Source organism: Aotus nancymaae, unplaced genomic scaffold (genome assembly GCF_030222135.1).
Source record: "Aotus nancymaae isolate 86718 unplaced genomic scaffold, 86718_ANA_hifiasm-v0.15.2.pri h1tg000021l, whole genome shotgun sequence".
Classification (NCBI taxonomy): domain Eukaryota; kingdom Metazoa; phylum Chordata; class Mammalia; order Primates; family Aotidae; genus Aotus; species Aotus nancymaae.
In genome coordinates this window covers 8,552,022-8,578,331 of record NW_026988433.1, presented here as the reverse complement: position 1 = coordinate 8,578,331, position 26,310 = coordinate 8,552,022, and the positions used below count along the sequence as shown (strand labels likewise).

At 57.2% G+C, this 26,310-nt stretch overlaps 1 protein-coding gene across 22 annotated transcripts in view; it reads right to left on the bottom strand.

The window, feature by feature from the left end:
- The window catches only part of NCOR2 (nuclear receptor corepressor 2), a 211,703-nt gene extending 189,010 nt beyond the window's left edge, over positions 1-22,693 (bottom strand). For 21 of the 22 annotated variants that reach the window (XM_064379594.1, XM_064379584.1, XM_064379595.1 and 18 more), the window contains exon 1: positions 5,852-6,035. The gene's annotated coding sequence lies outside the window, so the exon portion shown is untranslated. Of the gene's footprint in view, positions 1-5,851; positions 6,036-22,417 lie in introns of those variants that run through there. The other variant, XM_064379585.1, reaches the window with a different exon arrangement.
- Positions 22,694-26,310: the final 3,617 nt, after the last annotated feature.

Here is a 26,310-nt window from a genome sequence, read left to right as displayed (position 1 = left end):
TGAGGAAGGAAGCAGCACCTCCTTCCCCAGAGAGGCCCCATTTACGGGGAGGGGACAGGCTGAGGCCCCGTGGGGGACACTGAGGCAGGCACAGCTGTCTCCTGAGTGCCTGCCACATGCCCAGCGCTGGGGACACAGCAGTGACAAGATGAACAAACTCCTGGATGGAGGGCTGCTGGAGTGTGAATGTGTATCTGTCTGTAGAGACCCAATCACCATGGGACGATGCCAGAGGGCAGGGCCTCCGGGAGGGGATGAGGTCACCAGGGTAGAGCTGTCATGAGTGGGGTCAGAGCCCCTCCTTTTTATCCAAGAGGCCCCAGATAGCCACCCTGCCCTTTTTCCTGGGAGAAGCTGCCATCTACGAACCAGGAAACAGGCCCTCCTCCCCTGTAACAGCAAACTTGCTAGTGGCATGGTCTTGGCTGCCCAGCCTCCAGAACGATGAGCAATGAAGCTCTGTTGTTTGCGAGTCCCCCAGTCCAAACAGCCTGAAACAAGGTAGGGATGGGGTGAGGGGTGCACCGCAGACCCTGGTGGCTGACGGTTAGGAGGAGCAGTGAAGGTGTCACAGGGAGTCACTGCACGACATCAGGCCACTCTCGGGGCACCATTAGAGCAGAGGCCTAAGTCAGGACGGCTGAAGGTCTCAGAAAGGTGTTCCCGAAAGAGGTTACAGCAGGCCAGACATGGCGGCTCAGGTCTGTAATCCCAGCACTGTGGGAGGCCGAGGCGGGAGGACCACTTGAGGTCAGAAGTTTGAGACCAGTCTGGCCAACATGGCAAAATTCCGTGTCTATTCAAAATACAAAAATTAGTCAGGTGTGGTGGTGGGCGCCTGTGGTCCCAGCTACTCGGGAGGCAGGAGAATCGCTTGACCCTGAAAGAAAGGTGGCTGGGGCTCTGCATTCCAGCCTGGGTGAAAGAGTGAGACCTTATTTCAAAAAAAGAACAATAAAAAAAAGAGTTTCTAGCCAGTGCAAAGGTCCTGAGGCAGGCGCATGATCAGGGGCCCAAAGAACAGCAAAGAGGCGGCTCATGGGGCTGAATGCCCCCTAGCCCCATCCTACCCCCCACCCTCAGACTCTAAGCTACGGCCAGTGCCTGCGGGACGCCAGCCTCCCCCAAGCCACTGTGATGACAGGTACGCCCTTAAAACAGCTCAGCCACGGGAGCCTCCCAACCCAGGCCCTGCAGGCACCACTCGTCCCCCAGCCTGGGACACTCTGGAGTCCTCTGTGACCCTGAGGCACAACGCGAACCCCGCCCGGACCCCCTGGGATGTCCGAGGGACCAAGCCCAGTTACAGGCCCGCTTCATGGGGGACCGTCTTCCAGGAGTCCTGGGAAAAGTTTCCACCTGAGGATCAGCTCGGGTTGAACTAAAACACATTTCTCTGGGGTGACCACCAGGGGATAAACCCAGCTCAGCCTCGGGAGCTGCTTCCAGCCCTTGAAAGCCCTTCTCCCCACTGAAGGAGGAAAGATAGAGGACAAGCAGGAAGGAAAAGTGCTCAGGGAGATGTGGGCACAGCTGTCACCATGCAGGGACAGACCGCGCCCTCCAGCATCCTTAGGCATACAGCAAGTCCCGCTGGGGCTTCCTGGGATGTTAAGGGCCCACAGTCGCCTGAGCCCCCACTTCGGGGGTGCTAAGGCAGCCTCGGAGAAAGTCAGCTGAGCGGTGCCGGCTCTGGGTGAGCCCTGGGAGCGCAGGGAAAGGGCCCGAGGTCAAGGCTGTCTGGCTCTCAAAGGTCATCGGCCCTGCCCGCTGTCCTGGCCCCCTAGCCCAGCCCACAAGGGGCAAGAAGGAGGAAGGGACAGCAGCTCAGAGAGCGTAAGTGACCTCCCCACAGCCACCCCACCCAAAAAGCCTTCAAGCACAGGCTCCCACCTGCGTGCTGGCCCCAGTTCCGGCCCTGGCAAATCCTGTGCCTTCAGATGGGCAACCTGACCACACGAGCCTTGGCTTCCTCATCTGAACAGTAGGGAGGCGCCTCTCTTCCCACGGTGGACGAAGTAAGAAGTGTGGCCACACCACAGCGATCATGTCCACCATCACAGCCGCAGCAACGGACGACCTTCACGCAGCCCTCGAGACCACCGGCACCTCCTAAGCACTGAGCATGTGTCTCTTCCTTTAAGCCCCAGGTGCCCTACGAGGTACTAAACATTGTCCTCATTTTACAGATGAGAAAACGGAGGCTGAGAGGGACTGGCTCAAATGCACACGACTCCAAAGAGGCCGATTCAAGCCTGAGTCCAGGACAGGCAGCCAGGCCCCTGAGCCCATCCTGTCTTTTTTGAACTTTTTATTTTGAGATAATTGTAGATTCACATGCAATTGGAAGAAATAGTATCTCAAGGCCAGGTGCGTGGCCCACACCTGTAATCCTAGCACTCTGGGAGGCCAAGGCTGGCGGATCACTTGAGGTCAGGAGTTTGAGACCACCCGGACAAACACGGCGAAATCCCATCTCTACTAAAAATCCAAACATTAGCTGGGATGGTGGCACGTGCCTGTAGTCCTATCAACTTGGGAGGCTGCGGCAGGAGAATCGCTGGAACTTAGGAGGCGGTACTTGCAGTGAGCTGAGATCACACCACTGCACTGCACTCCAGTCTGGGTGACAGAGCAAGACTCGGTCTCAGAAAAAAAAGAAAATCTGGAGATCCCAGGATCCTGTGCGTCCTTCACCCAGCCTCCCCCAAGAATAGCATCCTGAGACAGCCACAATTCATTGTCCGTATCATAATCCGGGAGGCAGCACGGATACAGCCAGCTGCATGCGGACCACAGCAGTGTCCAATGCACTCACTTGTGTGAGTATGCGTGTGTGAGTGTGCATGTGAGTGTGAGGGTGCATGTGTGCAGGACTGACTGTATGTGTGCATGTGTGTATGTGTGCATGTACATGTGTGTATGCATGCGAGTGTGAGTGCATGTGTGTACGTGTGCATGAGTGTGCATGTGAGTGTGCGGGTGCATGTGTGCAGGACTGACTGTATGTGTGCATGTACATGTGTGTATGCATGCGAGCGTGAGTGCATGCATGTACGTGTGCATGAGTGTGCATGTGAGTGTGCGGGTGCATGTGTGCAGGACTGTATGTGTGCATATACATGAGTATGCATGCGAGCGAGTACATGCGTGTATGTGTGCATGAGTGTGCATGTGTGGGTGCATGTGTGCAAGACTGTATGTGTATGTACATGAGTGTGAGTATGCATACGAGTGACTGCATGCGTGTACATGTGCATGTGTACATGTGTGCACGTGAGTATGCATGTGCATGTGTGGGTGTGTGCATGTGTGCATGAGTGTGCATGTGAGTGTGTGGGTGCGTGTGTGCAGGACTGAGTGTGTATGTACATGAGTGTGTGATTATGCATACGAGTGTGACCATGCGAGTGTGTACATGTGCATGTGTATATGAGTGTGCGTGTGAGTATGCGTGTGCATGTGTGTGGGTGTGTGCATGCGAGTGTGAGCATGTGTGCATGTGAGTATGCGTGTATTTAGTTCTGTGTGTTTTCATCACGGGCAGACTCCAGTGATGGCTCCTGGTCCATGCCGAGCTGCCCCATCACCAAGGTCCCTGTGCTGACCTCTGTTCTGACCCTCAACCAGGACTCTTCCCCACTGGGCAGGAAAATCAAGTCCCTGAGGACTTTGGGAAAGGTCTGGGGCAGCCAAGACACAGCTCTGTGGCCAACCCAAGTAGACACTAAGGCCTTGGGGGTGACAAGGGGACACGTATGAGCACCCCTCAACTTTGGAGCCCATTCTGGAGGTTCCAGGAGAGGTCCCATGACAATGAGACAGTGGGCAGCTGGCTCAGGGGGCCTGGACGCCTGGGGAACTCCCTGCTGGCTCCTGCTGGCCCAAGAGGGGAGGCCCTGAGCCAGCCACCGGTCCAGCATCCGGTGTCACTTACAAACACAGGACGGCTGCCACTTTTCGCAGGAGAACTGGCCCTCCCGCCCTGGCCCCCAGGCCACACCAGGCACTGTGGGGGGTGCCTGGCCCAGAGCTGGCATGGAGGGGCTCAGGCTGAGAGGGAAATGGGGCAGTCAGGCAGACATGAGGGGAGTCCTGGGAATCCCAGCCCAGGCCCAAACGAAGACAGAGCCTGGGGAGCACCCACTGGGCCCACCCCCCATTATCTGGGCCTGGGTTTCTATAAAACAGGAGAGCTCTCTGCAGAGAAGAAAAGAAAAATGGATGAAACTCGAACTTAAGTCCAACCTTGAACCTTGTGGTTACACTCGCGGAGGTCCAGCCAGGTAAGCGCTGTGCGGACCCCTCCAGAGTCCCCCGAGACACCAGCAGGCTGCAGCACCACCACTGCAGTAAAGGACAAGGAAACCGAGGACCTGTGGGATTCCAGGACTCGCCCAAGGTCACACCACCCTTGAGGGATAGAGCCAGGACTGGAACCTCAGTCCAGCCACTGCAAGTTCACAAACACCATTGCCCTGAGATGTGGACATCCCCGGAGACCCCCAACCCTCGGTCCAGGTGCTGTGATTGTCATCATTGAGAAAAGAACTCCAGTGCCAGCAAATTACCGACTGTGAGCCTATGATAAGCCGGAGGCAGGTCCATTCACTCCCCTAAGCCATGCAGCCCTTGGGGTGGGAGAGATGCAGCGTCCATTTGCCGGATGAGAAAACGGAGGCTCAGAGACAGGAAGTGACTTGCCCAAGGTCACACAGCCAGGAAGTGTCCAACCAGGACAGGAACCCAGGCAGTCTGCCCTGAGTTCCCCCTAGAACTGCAGCTCCTTCTCCCATCAGCCCCATGTTTGTGTGGACCCCACCGTTGCCCCATTTTACAGACGAGGAAACTGAGGTCTGCAAAGGGGAGGCGACAAGCCCAAGGTCACACAGCACAGAAAGGACAGAACCAGGACTCACACCCAGGTCCGTGGCAAAGGAGCAACAGCGCCTGGAAGCCCAGCCCCCTCCCCGCCCAAGCCTGGGCTCGGAGGTCTCCAGGAGCTGTTCCCACCACCTCCCTATGGCCGCGGCGCACCCAGGCTCAGGACAAATCACTCCCTCATCCCTCCCAGCTTGCAACTAAAGGCTCCTTGTGAGCTTGGGAAGCCCTTCCAACTTTCCAGTGTTTATCCCGGCTCTTCGCTGCCAAGTCCCTGGGCAAGCCTGGGCCGGTGGCGCTGATTTCAAACCAGACACGGGCAGCGAGCCAAGCGCCACCTCGGTGGGGAGCCGGGCGCCGGGCCGGGCCGCAGTGCCGCCTGCACCTGGCTCTCCCCTGCCCCAGTCCACCCCGGAGCCCAAGGCCCGGCCTGGGGAGCACCCAGGTCCCACACCCTCCTGAAGTCAACTCTGGAAACAGAAGCCCCCTGAGCCCCCAAGGCTCGCTAAACTCCCCCACAGGGGCACCCGCCGGGTGTGCACCGAGGCTCGGGGAGAGAAGTGCCGTGCCCACCCAGGTCCCTCCCACGAGGGCCAACCAAGGAGCCTCCCCCCGCCGCCCGGCCAGCGCCTGGGAGCGCGCTCTTTCCTGTAACTTCGGCAACTTTGTCCGGTAAGACGGTGCTGCCCACCGTCCTGCTGAGCTCAGGGCCAACAACACTGCCCCGCCAGAGGAGGCTCCAGCCACCCTGCCAGCTGACCTGCGGCACTCAGCCCCCCGCCCTGGCCACCACCTCCAGCGACAGAACTGGGGCTCTTTCCAGATGAATTCCCCAGCCCCCACCCGGCGCCCCCTGCATGGAGCCGGCAGGCCACGGCCCCCACCCAGGTCTGCGCCCACCTCCCCCGGCCGGGGCGACCTGGCCACAGCCCGCCTCCCTGCCCACACCAAGCCCAACGACTTCTCTTACCCGAGCACATGATCAGCCTCGCTCACGTCAGCTCCAAACACAACTTGAAGTAACTCTCCCACAAGAAAAAAAAAGAAAAAGAAAAAAAAGTGCCAGCCAGCAGGCCAGCAGAGTCCACACACACAGGCAGCGCCACCGGCTTCCAGGAGGCGCACAGCCGCCAACATCAGACCCATCCTTCCCCCAGGATGACACCCGCAGAGGGGCGGCCCCAGAGGACGGCCTCACCTTCCCGCGAGACTACGGCTCCCACCCCGGCCGGGGAGGCCCTGCAGCGGCCAGGCCAGGACCCTCAGGCTTCCAGCCCGATGCCCCCGAAACCCGGGGCAGGCCAAGGCCCACCAGGGACGACTGCCGGGCCGCCTGACCCCACGTCGGGCCTCCAGCGATCCGTTCTCGCCTCTGCACTCCGGGCCTATAAACACAGGGAATTACATAAGTCCACTCCTCTCGTGTGGAAGCCAAAGTACGAGCTTTTTCTCCCAGCCTTGGCGGTAAGTAATAATTCCTCATCGCCATGGTAACCCTGGCGGGCTTCCAGCCGACACTCGGAGCTGAAACACTGTGAGGCCTTTTTATAGCACGGCTAGAAAAACCTCTTCACTCTCCGCTTGCTGGCAGGCGAACCGAGTTCCAGCCCCGCTTCTCCCCCTTTAACCCGCATCCTCCCAGCCCAGACCGGCCCGGTGGCACCGCACCTCCTCCCTGCAGCGCAGCTCCGGCGCCCCGGCTGGGAACCCAGGCCCCAGCCCGTCCCTCCCCCGTCCCGTCCTGAGGGCCAGATGGCCGGAGGGGCAGGCTCTGCCTTGCAAGTATTTCTGTCCTTCTTTTAATCCTAGGAAAAGAAAGTGTGACCCCCTCACGCTGGCATTCTGATCTAGGGTCATCTCGGTGACAGGCCTAGAAAAGAAGACACAGCCAAATAATACGGACACACACACACACACACACACACACACACACACAGGCCAACAATGATGGCTTGGTAGTCAGCCAGGAGTCTGAACCTTGGCTGCAATTAGCTGTGTGACTCAGAGGCAAGTCTGAGCTGCTCTGGGTGTCAACTTCCATCCGGAGAAGGGGCAGTGAAACTTCTCCCAGTGAAGCTGCTGAAGCTCCCAGGAGGCAGAGGCTCCCCCAGAGTCTCCAATTCAATCCCCTGCCCCAGCAGCCAAGAGTTGGGCCCAAGAATGTGTCCCCGACAGCAGCCGTATGATGACAAAGGACCGGGGTGCAGGCGAGGGGAACGCACCCACAGGAGCATGGCAGAAGTGGAGGTCTGGAGCCTGGACCACGAGAGGTGTGTTGTCAAAGCAGAGAGAAGGCTGGCGTGGCCAGAGTACAGGGGCAAGGCGGGCGAGTGTGGCGATGAGGTCAGGGAGCTGACAGGGATGGAGGGAAGTGGGTCAGATGGACGCTGGGCCTGGTCTCCAGCCCCAACAGTTACACTGTCACCTTTTCAGTCTCAGGAGTGTCTTGAGAGGAGCAGTGTTAATAACAATGACAGCAGCCACACACACAGGCCCAGCAGCTCCCACAGTGTGCCCAGCGCTGTGCTAAGCGGGTCCCCTGGTTCACCAGCTGGCCTTGCGCCACCGCAGCAAAGGCAGGCATGCCCGAGCCGCCAGACACAGACAGGGCAGGAGGCAGGCCAGAGAGGGTGAATGGCTTGCCCAAGGTCAGCAGATAGTGGCTGAGCTGGGACTTGAACCAGGCGAGCCTGGCTTGTCTCTACCATCCACGTGGTCATTCAGCCACAAGGAGCCACAGAAGGGTTTTAGGACAAAGACCAGATGTGCCTGTGACAAGGACCTGTGGACTGGACTGGCAGAGGACCCAGATTGACCCCTAGGAGATGAGTGTCCTTTGAACAGCTCACCTGCCCTCCAGCCTTCCCAGGGAAACACCCCCAGGGGGCTTTCCGTAGACCTGCCCCAAAGCCAAATGTGGGATTCTGCTACTCTTAAGCCTTCTTTTATAGGTAGGGAAACTGAGGCACAGGAAAGCGTGGGCATATTTTTAGCCCAAAGATCCGGCACCGTCTTCCTGCCCAGACCCTCGCCATGCCAGGCAGGACCCTGAAACCCAGGAGCGGGCCAAACAGGCCCCATGCGAACAGCACCAGGAAGCGGGGCCTGAGAGCAGCCGGGTCAGGCCTCCCTGCTCCTTTTGTTTCATTTTGTTTGTTTTGGAGCCAGACCTTCATCCAGACCTGCGCCAAAGGCTGGCGCTGGAATCCAGGTGACTCCTCCCGCTCCCGAGAGTGACGTGCGTTCCAGGCAGGTTGGACCCTGGGCCGGGTCACTTCACGGCCACTCGTTCTGCTTCCTGGGTCTTCCCCATCGGATGCTGGGCCGCAAATCGTTTGTTGACTGACTTAATGAAGATCACAAATCATCAAACACTAGAAACAAGCACAGGCAGCAGCCCCCAGACAGAGCCTGTGGCCAGAGCCAAAACCACACTCAGATTCAGAATAAGCCAGCGTCCAGTCATCTGCTCAGCAAAAGAACACCCCATCTCTCGAGCCGCCGACGGCGACCACCCCTACATACTTGGGAAAAGCATCCCCTGGCCAAACTCTGCAGACAGGCCACTTCCCGGAGCCCGTCTGCTGAGCGGAGCTTTGATGGTGGGAAAGATCTCTGGTGACCCCCCAGGACATGATTCGCCAAAGGCCATGGGGGCGGGGATGGTGGGCCAAAGGAAAGGGGCAGGGGAACCCTAGGCTGGGTGGCCCCAGGCAAGGACCCCAGCCTCTCCAGGCATCAGAAGGCTCAGCTGGCGAATGGGGGAGCTCCCGCCTGCTGCCTCTCTTAGGACCCTGGTCAACAGAAACTACATGTGCGGGGCCCAGGGTGGGGGCTGGGAGGAGGCAGGGGGAGTCAGAACTCTGAGGACCAGATCCAGACAGTCCAGCAACCAGCCCCAGCTGGAGGAGACCCCCACTCGCTTCCTCTCCAAGCACTGCTGCTTCCTGGCCAGGCACAGAGAAAAGGGTGGAGCAGGGTGGGGGCAGGAGAAAGAGAACCCTGAGCCAGAGACGTCCGGCTATCTGCCGCTCCTCCTCCTCCTCTTCCATCCCCGGGCCCAGGGCTCCGTGACCTGGGCAGCCTCAGTTTCCTCATATGAAAAGCCACTAGATATCAAACAGTTCTATTGATGTGTGCCACACAATGGAATATAATTCCGCTGTATAAAGGAATGAAGGATCAACACCATTCAACACGGACCAACCTCAAACACACTATGCAGAGTGAAAGAAGCCAAAACCCACAACGTATGATTCCGTTCATGAGAAACACCCAAAACAGGTAAGTCCACAGCGGCAGAGCGCAGACTGGTGGCTGCCAGGGGCTGGGGAGGTGGCAACGTGGAGTGGCTCCTGAGGGGTGCGCGTTTCCTTTTGGGGCGATGAGAACATTTTTTGGATGGGCGGTGGGTGCACAACATTGTGATTGCACTAAAAGCCCATGAATTGTTCACTTTAAAACAGTAAATTATGTGTGATGTGAATTTCACCTATTAGTAATAAATAGGCTGGGCGCAGTAGCTCACACCTATAGTCCTAGCACTTCGGTAGGCCCAGGCACGTGGATCGCTTGAGGCCAGGAGTTCAAGACCAGCCTGTCTAACATGGCAAAACCCCATCTCTACTAAAAACACAAAGTTCGGTCGGGTGTGGTGCTGCATATTTGTAATCCCAGCTAATCAGGAGGCTGAGGTAAGAGAATTCCCTGAACCAGGAGGCAGAGGTTGCAGTGAGCCAAGGTCATGCCACTGCACTCCAGTCTGGATGACAGAGCAAGACTCCGTCTCAAATAAATGAATAAAAAGGTGGTGTTGTTGAAGGCATGCCACTCCAGCATAGTTCACCCACTTCCTGAAGGCTGTGTTCACCTCCCAGCCGGCAGGAGTTCCTCACCCAGGTCTGGAGCTGCCAGACATTCAAGCAGCATCTACCGAGCCCCCGCTGTATGTGCTGAGCACTGGAAATACGGCAGTGAACTAGGCAAAGTTACATTTCACATTTTAACTTTAAACTATATGCGTGATTAAAATAAAATTCACAACTGTATTCATTTCCTGTGGCTGCTGTAACAAATTATTACAAATTGGGTGGCTGAAAACAGCGACGTGTCTGTCCTCTCACAGGTCTGGAGGCCAGAAGTCCCAGCTCAGGGTGTCACCGGGGCCGCACGCCCTCCAAAGACTCTGCGGGGACCTTCCCTGTGTCTTCCAGGTCCCAGGGGCTCTGGGTGCTCCTTCTGTCTTCACGTGGCTCCTCCGCTGTGTGTCCTCCTAGAAACTGGTCTCTGGACTTAGGGCCCATCCTTTTTCCAGGATGATCTCAGCAAGACCCTTACCTAAGTCACATCTGCAAAGACTCATGGTCCAAGTAAGGCCAAGGTCGTATTCACGGTTTCCACGTGGACCCGTTTTAGGGGCCATGACTCAACCCACTACCAAAACCAAGACTTCAAAATGGCAGCAATCATATGCCCAGAAACATCTCTGGGGCCCTCTCCTTTCCCGTTAGTTCCAGAGAAGTGGCTGGAAGCTGCAGAGGAGAGCTCCAGGCATCTCCGGGATGACCCCAGGCCCCTACAGCCGACAGAGCTGGAGACAGAACAGAGGCCCCACAGCCACCCTCTCCCAGCCTGAGCCTGCTGAAGACAGACCCCAAGGAACCCAATTCCCTTTCCTGCAGCCGGTGTCCAGGAGCCACTGCGGGGCGGCTTGCGGAAAGGGGCGTCCTGGATGGCGAGGCCAGACACAGGCCATCATCTCTGCCCCCAAATAAAGACACTTCCCATACCAAAATGCATCCTATCTTCCCATCTAGGCCCAGGATTCTTCTCCACAAAAGCATCAAAATGCAGCCTTGACCACGTTGGCTACGGGAAGCCAGCGGCACTCCAGGGCTGTTTTTCTGTGCGGTGTTTTCATTTCTAAAAGGCACCGCCCCCCCTTGCCCCGCAGCAGCTGTGAGCTGGCAGCTGGCAGACTTAATTGCTCACTCAAGACTCACTTCCAACTGCAGCACCACCCGGCACGCCAGGGTACCCGGCAACTGGCAAGGATGGCTGGGGGCAGGGGGCAGGTGGCTGCCTGTTCTGGGGCCCCTGGGAACCCACAACCCGGCAGCAGGGGCAGCGGCAGAGCAGAGTAGCACCCAGGAATGCTCCGGGCCAGCAGGCTGGACCCAGGGACCCGACCCAGGAAGGACACCTCACACAGCCAACACCACCGTTGCGCAGGGGTTGACGGGCTTCTTGGAGCCTACATGGTGCCTTAGAACCGCGTGCCCAGCCTTTCGGCTCCACTGGGCCACGCTAAAAGAACTGTCTTGGGCCACACATAAAATGACGCTAATGTTAACGACAGCTGACAAACCAGACTCGGACACAGGGAGGAAAGGAGTGAGTCAGTGCAGGCTAAAAGGGAGGGGTGGGGATTGCGGCTAACTGGCATGATAGACTAAAAAAAAAAAAAACGCAAAACAACCTCACGTTTTCAGAAAGTTTACAAATTTGTGTTGGGCTGCATTTAAAACCGTCCCCAGCCACAGGCTGGACAGGCTTGCCTTACAACAATCCTATGGGGTGCTGTTATACCCATTCTATTAGCACATGCTGGGAAACTGAGGCAGAGAGCAGCGAAGTGACCTGCCCAAGGGGACGGGGCTGGGAAGTGGCAGTGTCTGTATTTGAACCCAGCAAGTGTGATACCCGTGACTATGACACTAACCACTGGGCTTACTGCCTCTGAGAAGGTCAGGCCCCGCTGGAGATGCAGTACTGTTCTCTGAGGAACTATGGCCTTGACTTTCAGAAATGGCATCTCCAGTGGCGTCAAACGTGACTTTCCAAGACTTGATACCTTCCGGTACAGCCCATGGGACATTCTACCCAGATCACAGCGGGGACAAAATACTTTAAAAGTCACCGCTAAGAAGAGGCCATAAAATGGTGACAGCCAGTTGTGGCCATGAAGGAAAGTTGTTCTGGCCCATACAATGTTTTTTAAAAACTGGGCCATTCCTTATAAAATCTAGATTTCCAGCTTCACTTGGAAAACCATCAAAATTTCTAGCATGCCAGTGAGCCGCAATCCCCACCCCTCCCTTCTGGCCTGCACTGACTAGCTCGCTCCTCTCCTCCCTGTGTCTGAGTTGGGGACCTCCCCTCACCCCTACTTCGGCCACCTCCTCTTGCTGTTGCAAACAGTGGAACAAGTGTTGAAGACATCACTCACACAAGAGAAAGGAGTGTCCCTCCTGGCATGCCAGGTGACTCTCCTTCTCCTTGGCTGGCTGGGCTGGTGGCATGATTCTGTCTGAGAACAAGGCCCACACAGAAGGGAGCTAAGGCGGAGCCGGCTCCCAGAGGCATTGTTTGAGCACCTGGATCCAGCCATGCCTGAACGTGTCCTACCCTGGCCACCCTGAGCACCCATTAACTCCTCTTCATGGCCTAACTCAGCTTGAGTGTGTCTCTGCCACAACTCAGGAGCCCTAACTAACTTTCCCTAACTAATCACCCTCAGGTCTCCCCTTGAGTGACTTGTCCCAGGACACCTGGCCTGATGTTAGACTAATTCGGCTCTTGCTTCACCCAAGTGAGTGCCTGAACCGCGTCCTCACAACCCTCACCACCCGAGATGGCACGGGCTTGTTTAACCGACACTCTCCCTCTGGACCCTAAACTCAAAGGCGCAGGCAATGTCCACCTTTTCCATCATTCTCATCCCAGTGACCTACACGAGTCTGGAAATGCCACGTGCCCGATACATATAAATTAACTGCGGAGCAAAAAAACAAAATGAAAAGCCAAAGTCATTCAACCTGATTTCTACCTGAAATGTGAAAAACAGCCCAGACCCAGAGGACTGTAAAACAGTCTCAGATCCAGGGAAGCCCTCCTGGGGCCCCCCGCTCTGCTCCAGCCATTACAGAGTGGGGAAACTGAGGCACAGAGCCTCAATCCGCATGCTGAAACATGGTGGCCGGAGGGCCTCCGTGCCTGCTGTTCCCTCATCCCCTTCCTTGACACAGCGGGTGCCCCTTTATCGTCCAGGGCCCAGCTCAGATGCCACCTCCTCAGAAGCTACCGTGGAATTCTCTACTCAAAATGAGTCCCCCGAGACTGGAGTCACCCCACCTCCCCACCCTGTGTTATTTAACAGGCAGCGTTTTCTTGTCTTGCAAAATGGTGCTTGCTTTTTGGCACTGCCCATCCCCTCATCAGCCCGTGTGATCCACAAGGCAGAGCCCTGCCTCTCGTTTGCCGTGTTTGCCATCCCCCTGACCCAGAGGAGGCCAGGGGGGCACCAGTCTGGCTTCAGAGAGCCAAGAAGCAGATGTCCCACGTCCCGACCATGCCACACTGCCCCGAGCAGCTGCTGCGTGCCTGAGGGCCCTACGTGGCACACGGAGTCTGCCCCACAGCTGGCGTGGCCCTGCCAAGAGATGCAGTCTGGCTGCGGCAGCGACCAGCGTACCCACGGGGCACGGGGAGGGCTGCAGGTGGCACCTGCGCAATCCACACGACGAAGAGCAGCTGCTGCGGAGTCAGGCAGCCTGGGGTCACGTCCTAGCTCTGCCACCGTGCGACCTTGGGCAAGTCCCTTAACCTCTGTCTGCCCTCAGCCTCTTTCCCTAGAAAACAGGGCTGATCATAATAGCACCCACCTTCTAAGGCTGCTGCGAAGAGTACACGTGTGTATGTATGAGCTGAACGTTAGAAACTGTAGTTAATGTTAAAAATAGTAATACTGGCAACTCACACACAGCACTAAGACAAGAAAAGGATCAGGAAATGTTAGCTTTTATACGAAATACAGTATTTGCTCTGTGCCAGGTCCGTTTGAAGCATGTACACACATCAGTCCCTCTAAGATGGGCTTAATAATATTCAATATCAGTGTTCCAGCTCTTCCAGGCAGCCTCCCTGGATTGCTCCAATCCCCAGGAACATCACGGACACACACAATTCTTCATGTAGGTCTGTCCTCAACAACTCTCTCCACCCCAGGTTACAGTGAGGGGTAGGGGGAGCCCCAAACCCCAGGAGCCTGAAGTCAGCACCAAGGGAATGTGAGAACCCCCCCGCTCCCATCCAAGCCACAGCCCAGAAACGCAGCCCTGTCTGGCTGCACAAGTACACCCCGGAAAGTGAAGGTGTTCCCACCCTTGGCCCCCGGTGGAGGCCCAGACATCCCAAGGCTTCAGGCCCCACTGCCTCGCACAGGACCTGGAGTCTGGAGATGCGGAGACACACCACGGGGGGAGGGAACAGGCGTGGACTCTGGCTGCGCACCCTGGGGCTTCGTGGACAGCGAATGAGGATAAGACTGCCCCCAGCCACCCCCATTCTCTGTCCATGCCCGGCACATGCTCAGGTCCTGAGAAGCGACCACGAGGCGGAGTAGCTGACCTCCTCTCCGCACCGGACAGACAAGACGCTGACCACTCAGCCACGGCAAGGACCCCAGCAAAGCCAACCTGGGCGCACACGGCTCCCTGCACCTCTCGGAGAGGAGAGGCAGCCTCCTCCACATCAGGGACCTGAAGTGGCCTCGGTTCCCCAAACCAGGCAGTAAGAGGCAGCTAGAACCCCAGCTTCACCACCTCCCAGCCGTGCGGTCTCACTCACGCCCCTCCACCTTCCTGAGCCTCGGTTTCTCCATCTGTACAATGGGTCTAAGGACCATTATCAAAGGCAGGACTGAGAGTCCCTCAAGAGCCAGGCAATCAGGGCCCCCAAAAGAGAAAGAGAAGATCTGGAAAGAAGCTGTTTTAATTCCAGCAAATGGGCTGCTTTGTCGTTAGTGAAACACAATTCTATTTTCCAGTTCAGAATGGTATCTGTTTATGGCAGTCGTGGAAGGGATGACGAGATCTTTTCGGCAGTGAAACCTCAGGAGGCCTCGGGCCATCCTGATTCAGCAATCCCTCCACAGGCCACGCTGAAGGGTAGATGACAAACACAGTGCCCCGCACAGACACGGCCACAGCACACACAGCACGCCCTATAGAGCGAGGCGGGAAGGACAAGGCCGGGGCAGACAACCTGAGTGCAAAGTTCACTGGCTTTGTGACCTCAGGCAAGATGCGGAAACTCTCTGTGCCTCAGTTTCCTCATCTGTAAAGAAGGCATGATGATAATCCCGACTTTACAAGAGCTTTTAGGTCATTAAATAATTATTATTATTATTTTTTTTTGAGGTGGAGTCTCGATCTGTTGTCCAGGCTGGAGTGCAGTGGTGCAATTTCAGCTCACTGTAATCTCTGCCTCGTGAGTTCAAACAATTCGCCTGCCTCAGCCTCCCCAGCAGTTGGGATTACAGGTACCCACCACCATACCCAGTTAATTTTTGTGTTTTTAATAAAGACGGGGTTTCACCATGTTGGCCAGGCTTGTCTCGAACTCCTGACCTCAGGTGATCCACCCACCTTGGCCTCCCAGAGTGTTGGGATTATAGGCATGAGCCGCTGTGCCTTGTCAATTAAATAAATTATAATATGTAAAGTGCAACACGATGACGATCACCCTGTTCGGACTGCTGCTGTCACTGCCATCAGGTGCTCCAACTTCAAAGCTCCAGTAGGTTTATAAGCCCAACTGCAGCATAAAGACGGGTCTACCTGGATCCCTGGGACCAGGCAGACTGGGTACACAGCCCTTCAGGGACCCCCCACACCCGCCACCACCCAGGCTCTCTGGGAGTCCCAACAGCAGCGCCTCCCCGCCTCCTCCCTCCAGCTGGGGTGGGGACGGCCGTGAAACGGAAGGAGACACATGTCAGAGCTGAAGATGAAAAACAAGCACCACGAGCGGGCGGGCATCCATCCACAATGATGAATCCGATGTAATTAGGCACCCCGCTAACTTCATTACTTATATATTTACGGGATTGCTTATTTAATTTACAGGCCTCCTTCCCCGAAAAGTCATCTTAGCTGACACCCCTCAGGCAGAGAAAAAGGAAGAGGAGAAAGAGGCCCCTCTTTCGTCCGCAGCCCATTCCTGCGCTTCCACATGTCACGCTCCTCCCTTGCCCCAAAATAGCTCCCCAGAAGGCAGGTGTGGCCTCGCCCAAGACAACAGGATTGAGCAAGGAAGACCCTTGGCAGGGCCAACGCCTGACACTCGCTCAGCAGTGCCCAGTGCCACAGGACGGTGCTTGACCCGGAAGGCACACATCTCCTCCACACTCATCCCTCCAGCAGAGGAAACCCTCGGGAAAGGAGGAGTGGCCCCAACCAGCCACCAATTCTTAGCATGACCCTCTGGACTGGCAAACACATCCCTGCAGCAAACGGAGCTGGCGCCTCCCAGCCGAAGAGGGGAAGCGACACGGCTCGGAGCCAAGCGTTTCGTTTCTCAGCAGAATGAAAGTCACCTGACCTGTCAGAGCCTCAGTTCCCTCATCTGTAATACGAGAGTTAAGAACAACACTCACTAATCCTAGCACTTTGGGAGGCCAAGGCAGGCGGATGACCTGAGGTCAGAAGTTAAAGAGCAGCCTGGACAACCTGGTGAAACCCCGTCTCTACTCAAAAAAAAGAAAAAACAAAACAAAAATTAGCCGGGCACAGTGGGGCGCGCCTGTGATCCCAGCTACTTGGGAGGCTGAGGCAGGAGAATCGCTTGAACCCAGGAGGCAGAGGTTGCAGTGAGCTGAGATCATGCCAATGCACTCCAGCCGGGGCGATGGAGCAAGACTGTGTCTCAAAAACAAAACAAAACCAAAAAGAACAACATTCACAGCTGGTGCTACCCAGAACTGCACTGTGGCTTCAACCACGGCCGTCGGACAGATGCGGCCAGTCAGCAGCACAAAGACTAGAAAGGAAAACACAGAGCTAGAGTTGGCAGACACGTGATTCTCACCCACCATCCGAGAGACTCCCACCACGTGGCCAGACACATAAAATCAAAACACAGAACCACAGCTTTGCCCAAAAGGCAGCAAAAGCCGCAAAGTGCAGTCAAAAGTGCATTCAAATCTCCTGGAATGGCCAACGTTGGAAGACAGACAGTAGCAAGTGCTGACGAGGATGTGGAGCATCTGGAACTCTCACCCACGGCAGGTGGGCATGCACAACGGAACAGCCGCTCCAGAAAACAGCCGGCGGCTTCTTATAAACTAACACATTTACCATGTGACCTAGCAACCCAACGCCTAGATATTTGCGCAGGAGAAAAGAAAACATCTTCACACAAAGACTTACACAAGAGTGTTCAGAGCAGTTTTATCCCCAATAGCCAAAACCTGGAAACTTCGATGTCCATCAACTGAAGAATGGATAAAATAATAAAGCTTCACAATGGAATATTACTCAGTCGTGAGAAAGAATGAATTGATATGTGAGCAATGTGGGTTATGCAGAGTGAAAGAAGCCAGACACGAAGAAGTGCATACCTGGTGCTAATTTTATTATAAAATTCTAGAAGATGTAAAAGCTTCTGTAACAGCAGATCAGTGGGTACCTCCAGTTGGCGGCAGGGAGGAGGCACTAGGGATCTAATGCCAGGGGATTGGAGGGGATTTGGGGGACATGGAAACACTGCATTTTGATTGTGGAGGTGACGCAAATGTTTACATTTGTCAAAACTCATGCAACTGAACCCTTAAAATGGGTGCGTCTTATGATAGGTGAATTGCATCTCAATGAAGATGATCTTAGCGTAACAGAGAGAAAGTTGCGTATACGAACACTACTCAGTCCAATCCCAGGGCCCAGGGACCATTCCTCACTTCTCAATCAGCTCTGCTGGTTCCTAAGCTGACCCCTGATGTATGAGCATTGGACAGTTCGGGTCTAAGTTGAACCCAGCTTTGTCCTATACTAGGCAGGTCATTTAGGGCCCTGCGCCCCTCAGGGCAAATCCCTTTGCCTCTCTGGCCCCCAGATCTCCCCTCTGCAAAAGCAAGGTGAGAAATACCACACTTCTCAGAGACCTGCAGAGTAAAACGAACCAGAGTGAACCTACCAGCTGCAAGCCACAGCATACAGCAGGGGCTTCATTATTGCTGCTGCAAAGTGATAAATGGTCGAGCACCAGGCTCAGTGTGGACAGGGCTGCCCAGGATTCTAGTAACCCTGACAAACAAGACACTCCCCCACACTGCCAGACAAGGCTCTGGGCTCAGGTAGCTGCCCCCGGGCCTTGAGGACTCAGGCCAGGGCATTTAACTGATGCCTGCTGTCCAGACAGGACATGGTTCATGGGCACCACCCAACCCGCCCCTCCCAGGGAAGCAGGGACAAAAGGATGGGGCCCTGTAGGGACAGCTGGCCCTGAGGACAACACGGGCACTTGAGAGGTCATTTCAGAAGAAGGATGTCTGGGAGGCACCCACCAACTCATGCTGAGCAAGACTCCAGCCAGAGCCCAGCCATTTATGACAGAAAATGGTAATAATAATAGAAGGGCAGGGAGAGGCTGCAGGGATGGGGGCGCTGTGCTAGCTCCCGTGGGCCTGTCCGGGGCTCCTGTCCCCTGTGAGTGATGTTGGGGCAGGCGCCCGGAGCCAGCGGCGGGACGGGAGGGGCGTCCCCCGGGCCTGATTAGCAGGCGGCCGCAGGCAGACACGCTCAACTGTCAGCCTCCTCCTCTCAGCCTGCCATCACAGGCACCATTAATTGCTGTCATTTGAGGGTGGCCTGTGGGGAGAAGGAGGGAGGAGGAGGAGGAGGGGTGGGGAGAGGGAAGGAAGGGGGAGGAGGGGGAGGGGAAGAAGGGATCGCAGGGAGCCCCCAGCTGAGCATCCAGGCTGGGAAGGAGAGGGAGGAGGATGGCAGACAGGGAGGGGCGGGGGGCCTCCACTGCTCTCCCCACAACCCAAGCAGGGCCCAGGACCCCGCCCAACCGGGGATAAGGCCAGTCCTCCCAGAGTCCCTGAGAGGCAAGATCTCGCTGGGCCAGGGCCCTGAAACCTCCACACACATCCCTTCAGTGTCCCTGATCACCCCCCAGGGTACCCCGAGACCCCAGCCCCCACCCACACCGACCCCTCACTCCAATGTACAGATGCAAGCAGACACCAACCTTCCCAGCCCACTCCCCCGCTAAAGAACCCATTCACAGAGGTTAGAGTCATGAGCAAACCCGACTTTGGGGCCAGCGGCTCTGACAGCCCCCTTCTGAGGTCCTAGGTCAGCAGGGAAGAGTGTGCAGCTGGGAGCCAGGGGCCAAGCCCTCCCTCTGCTGCTGCCCCATCTTGTCCTGTGCCTCGGTTTCCTCATCTGGAGAATGGGGATAAGGAGGGTGCCCCACTTTAGGGTCACTCTGAGATTTTAAGAGGAATTCTACAAAGTGCTTAACCCGGGGCGGGGCGGGGGGACCTACGTGCACGCGTAGCGTCGGCCCACGTCTGTCCCTCTATCCCCCCCACCTCCCCTTCCACCCCCATCACGGTTCTTCCTCAGAAAAGGCTGCACCCCCACCACCCCCTCCAACGTGAAGAGTCCCAGAGGTGCCCCACAGAGCTGCCACATGGGCGCCGTGGGGCAGGGTGTCCAGGCAGGGAGTCCTCTGCGAGGGAGCACAGGGCATCTGCCTGCCTTCGTGTGTCCACGGCCCCTCCCACTCGCCCCTGCCGGCCTGGCCTGTGGGCTGAGGAGCCACTCCGGCCCTGCCAGGGGGCTCCGGGGAGCATCAGGTTCCCTCAGCAGGGGGAGGAGGCCCCTCCGCCGTCTGTCTGCTTTCCCGGCCACCCTCAGATGTGATGGATCGCCCCGGCAGAGGAAGCTAAGTGCTTGCAGACAAAAAGCCCTTTTATCGTCCTCGGGTGGGCCACTGGCATGACAAGCAGATAACTCAGCCACAGGAGGAAGGCTCCCCATTAGGCTGGAGACGGAGACGCCGATGGATGGGCGCGGAGAGGCAGAGGAGGAGGCCGGGAAAAACAGCCTGGCCAAGGCCAAGGCCGATTTCCTTCCAGCTTCAAAGGCCCCGTGAGCCCAGGCAGAAAGCCCTGCTGAGAGGATCACCTGGTAGGGGCCACCACCATCCCACTCCTCCTTCCCTCTCACTCTCCAAGATAAAACTTTGTTGTGGGTCCAGGGCCCAGTCCTAGAAAGCAGCTGACCTGCAGGGCTGACCTCTCCCCCTGCCTGTGGGGGCCCCCAAAGGCACATGACAAAGGAAAGTGTCCTCCCCCGGGAAACCTTCCCCCGCACCAGGTAACTCAGAATCGTGCAACCCAGAAGGCCCAAACCCAGCAGCCTCAGGGCCTTGGTGCCGCTGTTCCCTTGACCTGGGTTGCCCTTGCCCCAGATGCCCATGCGCTCCCCCAGATGCCCACACGCTCCCCCAGATGCCCACGCGCTCCCCCAGATGCCCACACGCTCCCCCAGATGCCCACACGCTTCCCCAGATGCCCACACGCTTCCCCAGATGCCACACGCTCTCCCAGATACCCACATGCTCCCTTCCTCCCCTCCTTCAGGTCCCTACTCAAAGGCCACCTTCTCAGGGAGGCCCACCTGACCCCCACTTTGAAACTGCAACCCCCACCCACCCGTACCCTCCACTGAGAGACCCACTAAGCGTCAGACTCGGTCACCTTTGGTCATGGTCTAGCTCCCCACAGGGAGGACCAGGTGCTTGGTCATCTTGCCCACAGGTCCGCCCCCAGCACCCACAGCAGAGCCTGGCACACAGTAGGTGCTTTAGAAAGAGTCGGTGCACACACGAACATATATATAGGCATGCGCTGCTGAACCATATGGTTCCGTTCTGGGGAACGCATGGCCAGCCGGAGCCGTGGCTGTGCGAGCTTGGCAGGGATGGACTTTCATGAACCTTGACCACAGCGCCGGCTGATCACCAGGCTGTGTGCTGTCACCCAAGCTGGTCCAACCCTGGCCCAGGACAGCTTTGAATATGGCCCAACACACATTCATCAACTTTCTTAAAATGTTATGAGACCCTTTTGGGAATTTTTTTTTTTTTTTAGCTCATCAGCTATCATTGATGTTAGTGTATTATCTCTGTGGCGCAAGACAATTCTTCCAGCATGGCCTGGAGAAGCCACAAGATTGGACACCCCTGATGTGGCCTATGGCTCACAGGCTACCACCTGTACAGTGTGTGGCTGAATCCCACAGGCCACTGGAACCCCGTGGCACACCGTGTATCCAAATATAGAAAAGGAACAGTAAAAACGTGGTATTGTCCAGGTGCGGTGGCTCACGCCTGTAATCCCAGCACTTTGGGAGGCTAAGGCGGATGGATCACTTGAAATCAGGGGTTCAAGACCAGCCTGGCCAACATGGCAAAACTCGTCCTCTACTAAAAATACAAAAATTAGCCATGTATGGTGGTGCACACCTGTAATCCCAGCTACCAAGGAGGCTGAGGCAGGAGAATAGCTTGAACCTGGGAGGCGGAGGTTGCAGTGAGCCAAGATCGTGCCACTGCACTCCAGCCTGGGCAACAGAGCAAGATTCTATCTCAAAAAAAAATGTGGTATTATAATCTTATGGGGCCGCAGTCCATTGCTGACAGAAATGTCGTTATGCAGCACGTAACTGTATTTGGAACAGGAATAAAATCTCCCAACAGCGGCCTGGCATGAGCCAGAACACACAGAGCACCCACCGCGTGCCCCAGCCTCCGTGTGCATGAGCCCCGCGATGCCCTGAGCGACCGTGTCTGCCTGGCTATGGAATGAGCACTCCAGGACAAACCCGCTGGGTTCCCTGGGAAGGGTGAGAAGGGGTTCTCTGCTTCCAGCTGAAAGATCTGGGCCAGGTGACCAATCCATGCCTCAGTTTCCCCACTTGTAAAACGGGGCTAACTGCCCATTCTGGAGTGTTGCTGTGAGGGTCACAAAATGGGGTGACGTGTAAAAAGCACGACCTGTGATCACGACTCGCCAGTCACCCTCTCGGGCCAGGCACTGCTCTCTGCCAGCATGCATCAGCACAGCAACACTACAAGCGCAAAGTGTTATTACCCACCCACCACCACGCCCGTCTACAGATGGAGAGACAGAGACACAGAGAGATCAAGCGGCCCGGCCCTGGTGCCCAGCACAGAAGCAGCGGTGGCGAGACCAGGACCCAGGCCAGCTCTTTGCCTGCGGGACACAGGAACCACAGTGGTGACTCAGCCTGAGGGCTTCCTCCAGCACCCAACACCCGAACACCCGGGCCCAGCCACAGGCCCCACCCTGGCCAAACCTGCAAGCCCTCTGCCAACGCACAAAAGCAACATGCCCAAGAACCCCGGAGCCCAGGGAAACGCACCCCCTCACACTGACGCCATCAGGGACCCTCCTATCTCTCAGGAGTCATCGAAAAGTCACTGCTGCAGCTCAGCCAGGAAACAGCCCATGCCTGGGGGACCCCACAAACCGCCCCAGTTGCTCGCTGCCCTGGACAGCTCTGAAGCAACAGAACCCTCACGCCCCTGAGGCCATGCCGTGCCCCAACCACACACTCCAGGCTGAACCCGGCTCCCAGCCATTCCAGACCTGCTTCCCATGAGATGGTCCAGGCAGGGCGAACCTCCTGGCGATACCAAGAGGAGACAGATGTGAACCTACCAGAAACTGCCTCCAGCAAGGCTGTGTCCTCAAAGACTCGGGGAGACCTGCAGAGAGAACACGGGTCTTGTTACTAGGCATCGCACGCGTGGGGCTTGGGAAGACAACGCTGACGTTCGGGGAAAGGGGGCCATGCTACCATCTGGGCCCACGCGTCGCCAACGCTGGGCCAAGTACTTCCCCATGATAACCCTGGAGGCAGCTACTGCTACCTATCTGACAGAGAGGGAGACTGAGGCTCAGACAATCAAATCTCATGCCCAAGTTCTTAGAGCTATGATTCAATCCCAGAGGTGTGGATTGTAAGACCACCCAGGGGCCCAAGGCCACATCGCCAGGCCACTGGGAAACTCCCCCGTTAACTCCCCAGAGGACCCCACAAACAGGCTGGTGGGCTGAAACCTGAGGATGGGGCCGGGGCAGGGGGGTGTCTGCTATTCTCATGCAAGAATTTTTGTTTGGTCGGTATTTTGGAGCTTTTTCTGTTTTTGTTTTTTGGAGACAGTCTCAATCTGTCACTCAGGCTGGGGTGCAGTGGTACAATTATGGCTCCTGCAGCCTCCACCTAAGGCATCCTCCCACCTCAGCCTCCTGAGTAGCTGGGACTACAAGCACATGCTACCATGCCTGGCTAATTTTTATATTTTTTCTGGAGACAGAGTCTCACCATGTTGCCAGGCTGGTCTCCAACTCCTGAGTTCAAGTGATCCTCCTGCCTTGGCCTCCCAAAGTGTTGGGATTACAGGTGTGAGCCACTGTGCCCAGCCTCATTTAAGAATTTCTGAGTTACCACTGCAATGCAGTGACAGCTCCAGAAGGCAGAGAGGACACCCACAAATCAATACGGGCCAGTCAACCCAGCAGCAAACAGACAAAAGACGACATAGACGCTTCACAAAAGAGTATCTGGCTGATAGACACAAAAAGATGCCCAGTATCATCGGTCCTTAAGAGAGGCCAATTAAAACCACGGAGGACCATGCTCGCCCAGGCGGACGGCAACCTGAGACAGACAGCATCAAGTGCGGCCGAGAAGGAGCAGCAGCCGGAACCCTCACCCCCGGCAACGGGATGCAAATGGAGCAACTACGTTGCAAAAACAGTTTGGCCAATTCTTACGTTAAACACATGCTTGCCATATACCCCAGTAATTCAGCTCCTAGGTCTTTATCAGGCAGACACGAAAACAGCCACAGACTCGTGCACGAGTGTTCACTGCAGCTCTATTCACAATCGCAGAAACACTGGCAACAACCCAACGGTCCATCGGCAGATGAACGGACTGACAAACGGTGGCACATCCAAGCCACACGATCACGAGGAACACAGCGCAGAAACTCAAACCACAGGGAGGAACGTGAGGCTCAGGCTGTGTCTAGGAAGCCAGATTCGAGCTAGGTTTCCATGAGAGGACTCTGGGGAAGACAAAACCACCTTCACACCTGGCAAGACGCCCACAGAGGCAGTCAAATGCAACAGAAAGGACGTGATCTGCACAGAAGTGAGGACGCTGACCACCTCTGGAGAGAAGGCAGCCCGAGGCTAGAAGGGGACCCCTTTATAACTGTTCACTAATTTGCACCGAGGGATTTATGCATTCTTTATCGTGTGAACTTCTGCGTGAAAAAGAACAGGTACACGACAGTACAGCGCGCTGCGCGCTGGACGGAGTCAGCCTCATGTGGAACTCTGGAAAACCCCTTCTCCACCCCGAGCCAGAGCTGAGGGATCGGGACTGGGGCGGCCAGGGCCGCAGGCTCCCACACGGCTGGGGGCAGCTGCATGCGGTTCTCAAGCTCTGAAGCCAGGCTCCCCAGGCTCCAATCTGACCTCCACCCCTCCTAGCTGTGCAACCTGGAGCGAGCAGCTTCACCTCTCTGAGCCTCAGATTCCCCGACTCTAAAATGGAAACGATGATTTTTAAAACGCTGACCCCACAGGAATGCCGTGAACGTCAAGTGCCCTCAGCGTCAGTGTGTGCCACTTCCAGTGCTCAGTTCTTGCTGAGCATGACTCCTACCCCCGCCCAGGGGCTGGCAGCCAAGCTCCAAGAGGCCAGCCCTCTCCAGCGCCTGGCAGACCCTCTCAGGCCCCAAGGAGGGAGCCTTTGAAAGGGCAGCTGCGGGCAGCTCACAGGAGGACAAGCCAGCTGCTTCTTTCCTGCCCTTTTTTCTTTTTAAAGGATTTTTTTCACTATGATGCCCCCAGGCTTGGCACTTGGTCATGCCATCTGCGTCAGCTCCAAAATCAGGCCCTGCGGGAAGGCTGAAAACAGGGAGGGCCTGGGCACATCTTCACAGCCGCCTGCCCCGGCTCCCGGAAGCCTCAGTGGCCAGCCACCTGCACACACCCCGTCACGGGCTCGGGCAGAGCCAGGCCTGGCGGGCGCTCTCCCTGGGCACCAAGAAGATCCCGACCTCCACCTGGGAGGGCCGGCTGGGAGATCAGACCCCATCTTCTCCTAACCTGCTCCCCCCAGCCAGCTCAGCCTGTAATCCCCAAACGGAGTGCCGGGTGTCCCGGTGGCTGCGGTCAGGGCAGGTGAGGACTGTTCTCAAGGTCACATTGTCCAGGGGTAAACAGGGAATCTCCCAGCAGTGATGGAGTGACACGTGGATCCAAAGAGGGGTTCCCAATTTAGAAAACTCAGCAGGGACTTCCCACGAGAGGCAACTGTCACGCTGGCCAGATTCCAGGGAGATGACTGAGGGGCCAAGGGGCAGCGGGCGCTGGGCTGAGGTGGGAGGGAGCCCAGGGCCCTGGCTGGAGCACAGCAAGGGGGAGAGCGGGGCGGGCTGCAGGCAGCAGGGGAGATCACAAGGGCTGCAAACGGGTTTTATCACCAGAGCAAGGAGCCTTAGGAGGGTTATGCGGGCTGCAGGTGGCCAAGGTCCCGCTCCACGGTGGAGGTGCACCCGGCCGCACGGCACGGGTGAGGGCGGAAGTCTCAGCCAAGGGAGAGGCCACTTCGCCAGTCCAGGCGAGCGAGGTGCTGGGCGGCCAGGCTGGGCACAGTGAGAGCATCAGGCATTGGAGTCCGAAAGGTGGGCAAGGCATGCTGACAATCAGAGGCCTGCTCCTCCTTTCCGACCCTGGGAAGAGCTGACTGGGGAGGGAAGCAGGGGGTGACAACATCCGTTCCCTGCAAGGAGTGCAGCCATCCTGCTTCCCTGGCCAGGAAGCGGCTGCTGTGAGGGAGGACTCACCGAGGACCACAAAGCAAGGAAGGGAGTGAGCGGGGATCCAAACCCAGGGCCAAGCGCTTGCACCATGGGGAGCCAGGGCACCAGGGCACAGCGCTGCCCGCGAGCAGCTGAGGCGTGCGCAGTACGGGCCGCGGCGTGGACCGGGCCCTATGCCTCCCTGGTAGAACGACCCGTGCCAAGGCTTCCTGGCTCGGCGTCTCCAAGCTCGGCCCTGCGGCGCGGTCTCACTGTCTCACGCTCCCTTGTGCTGACACCCGCGGTCTCCTGCCACTCACTCGCTCAAGGCGGCAGTCACGCTCGCTCACTGCTGCACTCACACACTCATTCATGCTCGTGCACACCTGGGTCACGCTCACCGGCTTGGGGCCACCCATGCACACTCCAGCTCAGTCTCAGGCCCACTGGCTGGCTCCTCCCCACGCGTCCCACCTGCTCCTTCACTCTCCCCCATCGCCCTCCCAGGCAGGCCGGGGGCACCCCCGTTCCTCCAAAGCCTCCGGCTCAGTCCACCCACAGCTGGAGGAAGGGCCGGTCACCCATCCTTGCACCCTGGGGCTGGCCAGACTCATCTCCTGGCGAAGTGAATGCACGGGGGGATCGAGGACCGGTTTGAACGCTCCCGTCTGCCAAGCGCACAGGCTGAGACTTGCCCCCACACGATCCCACCTCCCTTGCCAGCTCCCAAGC